The 5317-nt window shown below is 38.2% G+C and overlaps 1 non-coding gene across 1 annotated transcript; it reads left to right on the forward strand.

The window, feature by feature from the left end:
• The first annotated feature begins 2879 nt into the window (after positions 1–2879).
• On the forward strand, positions 2880–2986 carry LOC131252360 (small nucleolar RNA R71). The gene has a single exon (XR_009174385.1). It is a non-coding gene; the product is annotated as a small nucleolar RNA R71 (small nucleolar RNA).
• Positions 2987–5317: the final 2331 nt, after the last annotated feature.

Consider the following 5317-nt stretch of genomic DNA (forward strand, 5'->3'; position numbering starts at 1 on the left):
CTTTCTGGCATTGCTCGGTCCACTTGTATGGTGCATCCTTTTGAAGTAGATTACATAGAGGATGAGAGAGGTGACTAAAGTCCTTTATAAATCTTCTGTAAAACTTGGCATGTCTTAGGGCAGGATCACACGTCTCATATGTTCTTGGGTGTTGGTAGGTTAGAGAGAAGATCAATTTTAGCCTTATCTACCTTAATTCCCTTGGATGACATGATGTGTCCAAGGACAATTCCCTTACGAACCATGAAGTGGCACTTTTCCTAATTCAGTACCAAGTTCTTTTCCTCACATCACTTCAGCACATTTTTCAAAATTTTTAAACATTCATTGAAGGATGGACCAAAGACTGAGAAGTCATCCATGAAGACCTCTAAATATTGACCCACCATGTCAGAAAAAATACTCAACATGCATCACTGAAAAGTGGCGGGGGCATTACATAGCCCGATTGGCATCCTTCGGTAATCAAAGGTGCCGTAAGGACATGTATATGTAGTCTTTTCCTGATCTTCAAAGGCTATCTCAATCTGATTGTAGCCTGAATAACCGTCGAGGAAGTAGTAGTAAGAGTGACCGACTAGCCTTTCCAAAATTTGATCAATAAAGGGCAAAGGAAAGTGGTCCTTCCTCGTGACGGTATTCAACTTCCTATAGTCAATGCACATTCTCCAACCAATAGTAATCTTAGTTGGCACAAGTTCATTATTGGCATTGGCTACGATGGTGACTCCAGACTTCTTAGGAACCACCTGAGTTAGACTCACTCATTGGCTATCGGATTAGGGTATATGATACCCACATCCAATAGCTTAAGAACCTCGGCCTTAACCATTTCCTTTATGTTTGGATTTAATGTATATTGTGGTTACTGGGAGGTCTTCGCATTATCCTCCAGATAAATATGGTGAGTACAAATCGAAGGGTCACTTCCCTTGAGATCCGCAATCAACCATCCAAGGGCTCCCTTATGCTCAATGAGAGTAGAGATGAGCATACTCTCCTGTTCTTGCTCAAGGTGGGAAGAAATCACTACCAGTTATGTCTTATCTTGACCTAAATAGACATATTTCAAATCAAAGGGCAAAGGTTTTAGGTCAAGCTTCGATGCCTTGAGATTAGACGATAGAGGCACTACATCAGTTTGGGGCAATTCTTCGAATTGTGGCCTCCACCAGTTAACTTCAAGTACTAGCATAATATCCAGCATGGTTCCCATCTCCCTAATCATATCATCATCAAAATCACGGGAGTATGTCAGGCATGTCTCTAGAGGGTCATAGGATAAGGTTAGAAGTGCTCTATCTTCCACTAAAGAATCATTCAGGTTAGTATTGTGGGAATCGTCTTCGTCCTCTAACCATTGGCCTGTGTTGAAAAAGATATTCAACTCCAATGTCATATTCCCAAAAGACAAACTCATGACTCCATTCTTACAATTAATGATTAAGTTTGATGTAGCAAGGAATGGGCGACCAAGAATGACTTGAATTAGAGTGCTCATGTCTACAATGGGTTGAGTATCCAGGACGATAAAATCTACTGGGTAATAGAATTTATCAACCTGGACCAACACATCCTCTATTATCCCTCTCGATACACGAATTGAGTGATCAACAAGTTGTAATGTGGTTTGGGTGGGTTTTAATTACCTAGACCTAATTGTTCGTAGACCGAGTATGGGATTAGATTTACACCTGCTCCTAAATCAAGAAGTGCGTGCTCACTGCAGTAATTCCCAATTACACAAGCGATGGTTAGGCTACTAGGATCTTTGTATTTTTATGGCACATCTTACTTTAGGATGGCACTCACTCTTTCAGTTAAAAAGATTTCCTTTTGAATATTTTGCCATCTTTTAGTTATACATAAGTCTTTTAGAAATTTGGCATATGAAGGTATTTGTTTAACTACATCCAGTAAAGGGATGTTGGCCTTTACTTGTTTCAGCACCTCTAGAATGTCCTGTGAGTTAGAGAGAGGTTTTGGTGCTATCAACTATAGAGGAAATGGGGTAGTCGGCTTGCCTTGAAGCTTCAGTTCTAATTCTTGTGGGGCAATGCTAAGTCTATCATTATTGTCCTCTTCCAGGTCCTTAGGCATTTCAGTCCTAACTGGAATGGTTTTGTCAATAGTCTTCCCACTCCTAAGAGTGGTGATAGATTTAGGTTGCTCCCTCTGATTTGAAGAGCTTGGATCACTTATTTGGTATTGCGATTTAGGATTGCAGAAAGGTTGAGCAGGAAGCATCCCCCTTTCTATAACCGTAATACGTGAATCCATCTTTTACATAAATTTTATAAGTTCTCATATTGCTTGAGTAAGCTACTAAGTTTGTGAGGAATTTTGAACCGGTTCTTCTTGAGGTTTCCCTTGATTTGGAATTTGATTAAAGAAACCTTGAGGGGTAGCAGTTTGTCCATTCCTTGAGGAGGTAGGTTCATTAAAAGGTCTTTGGTAATTATTCAGGGCATTAGTTTGCTTAATTAATTAATACCTCTTGAAAGGCAAATATTGTTGGACAATATTTAGTTGTGTGAATGTTGCATACACAAATACCGTAAATAGTTTCCTTAGCCTTATCCTTCTTTAGTTCCATGGCCTCGAATTTTCTTATGAGATTAGGCACTTTAGCATTGATATCATCATCCTCTTTTAGAAGGTATAATCTGCCCCTCTCCTTTGATTGAGTGGGCCTAGAAAAGGTCCTTGATTTTGGGCAAGTGTCCCATGATTGTGCATTTTTAGTAAGTCTGTCCACGTAGTCTCACACATCATCGACATTTTTATTCATGAATTCCCCATTGCACATTGTCTTGACCAATTGACGCATGGAAGATGTCAGTCCGTCATAGAAAAAGTGTGTAATACGCCACCTCTCAAAACCATGCTGGGGGCATGAACTGACAGGATCCTTGAACCGCTCCCAACATTGGAAGAATGTTTTATCCTCCTTTTGGGCGAAGTTCATGATTAACTTTCTAAGGGTGTTCATTTTATGATGTGGAAAAATTTTCTTTATGAACTCTCTTATCATATCATTCCATGTGCCAATAGATCAGGGACGTAGTGAATGCAACCACGTCTTAGGTTTCTCTTTCAAAGAAAAAGGAAAGAGTTTCACTCTGACCGTGTCCTCAGACACGTTAAGAAAATATAAAGTTGCTATAATCTCATCAAACTCTTTCAAGTGCAGATATGGACTTTCAGGTTCTAGTCCATGGAATTTTAGAAGCAGTTGGATTGCCCCTGGCTTAATATCCATATGTTCCAAATTTTCTGGAAGAACCATGCATGAGGCTGTACTCACCCCGCCAGTTGTAAATAATCTCACAAAGTATGATGTAGGGGTACTTGATGCACCTCATTCTCATCCTGGACTTCCTCAACCCGAGGTTGAGGTTGCCTTCTTGGTTGATTGACCGGTTGATTGGCAGCCATAACTTCAATTAACTCCGAGGATCTTGAGTGGTGTATAATTCTGTGATGGATACATAACCGCTCGACTATCCTCCTTCACTCAAACAACGTCGAGTGTTGTCACGGACTCACTTGGTCATAAAACACTCTCAGCCATTAATTTCAGATTCAATCTTAAATCTAACAAGAAAAGAGGGAATAAGAATTATAGAAAAAGAAAGGAAGAGAATTAGAAAGAAGTTACCAAATTCGAAGTTCCTAATTTAAGATCCTGCAAAACAAAACAAAAGAAATTAGTTTCTAAAAAAAAAAATAGAAATTCTAAAATTAGAAAGTTTCTAAAAACATAAATAAAAAGATGAGTTAGTTTCTATATAAAAAAATAATCCTAGAATTAGAAAGTTTCTAAAAACAGAAAACAAACCCTAACCTAGAAATAGAAAGAAAGAAAAATTAAAAAGAGATTACCAAATTAAAAGTTTCTATATTAGGATCCTACAAAACAAGAAAGTTAAGTTAGTTTCTAAAATAATTCAGAAAAACCTAATCCTAAAAATAGAAATTAGAAAAATAATAATCTTAAACTAATTCCAAAAATAGCTAATCTTGAAAAAATGCAACCGTTAGTCCCCGGCAACGGCACCAAAAACTTGTTCACAACCCCGAGTGTTGGGTCATGATGTAGTAATAATCTCGGTGAGACTGAGGTCGAATCCACAGGGACTGAACTTGTACATTTCTGAAAGTAACTAGAACTAGAACTAGAAGAAGATGTGAAACTAAAACTGAAGTAATTGAGAGAGTAATTGTGATTAAAGTGATTAAAACTAATAAATTCAAAGGTGGTAACTAGGGTTTCGAAGGATCCACTTGTAGAGATCAGGGAGATTTATGCTTGATTCAATGAAACAACTGGAATCAGAGTCCCATCTTATCCAGTTGGAAGATACCTCAATAAAACCAAATCTAAACTTCCTTTGACCTAATTCTCAATGGATGAGAGTTGTGAGAACTGGAAGTGATTCCATCATAAAACCATGCCCAGGAAACAATGGCTCACAATAAGATATACCAATCTCAAAAACAAACATAAGAGAATCATGAAAATTTCTCAATCTCAATACATGAAAAAAATATACTCAAAGCTATCGCAGATCTATTGTAATTTAAGTCACAACAGACCATTAAAAATTAAAAGTATTTCTTAAATATCAAACTAGAATCAAAGAGAGTTTAACTTAAACATGAATCAAAGTAATAGAAAACATCCCATCATGCTACAAGCTTCACCACTTAACCTTAGCTAAGAGGTTTAGCAAACCATAGACATGATTGAACTAAAATCTCTTAAGAAAAGCACAAAAACAACTAAGGAAGATGAAGAAAAACTCTTGGCGATAATTTCTCCACACTTTTGCTTCACTCCTCAAACCCTGGAAGATGCCTAGGAACATCTTAGGGACCCCTATTTATAGTTTTGCAACTCAAACTTTAGCACCGAGTCAGAAAAAATCAGAAACCGCCTTAAATTTACGCAGTCCATGTGCTATCTGTGTAACCTTAGACTGGTCGAGGACAACCGTCGACTGGTCGAGGGTCACCTTCGACTGGTTGAGGGTCTTCTTCAACTGATCGAGGATTTTGGAAATTTAGAGGATTTTGTCACTGGAGTTCGAGTCGAGGAACCTTCGACTAGTCGAGCAGGATCCTTCGACTGGTTGAAGATGGGCTTAGACTAGTCGAAGGAGGCAAATTTTTAGGGTTCCTTTTCTTCACTTCAAGTCTTCAATGTTCTTTCATTCCTCACTTGGTTTTCTTAAATTGTTGGCATGTGAATTCTTCATTCTTGGTCTCATAGATCCATCCTTGGCTTCGGTGATTCTTGAGCGTTAAATCCATG

The sequence above is a fragment of the Magnolia sinica genome, chromosome 7, assembly GCF_029962835.1.
Source record: "Magnolia sinica isolate HGM2019 chromosome 7, MsV1, whole genome shotgun sequence".
In the NCBI taxonomy this organism is placed as follows: Eukaryota; Viridiplantae; Streptophyta; class Magnoliopsida; order Magnoliales; family Magnoliaceae; genus Magnolia; species Magnolia sinica.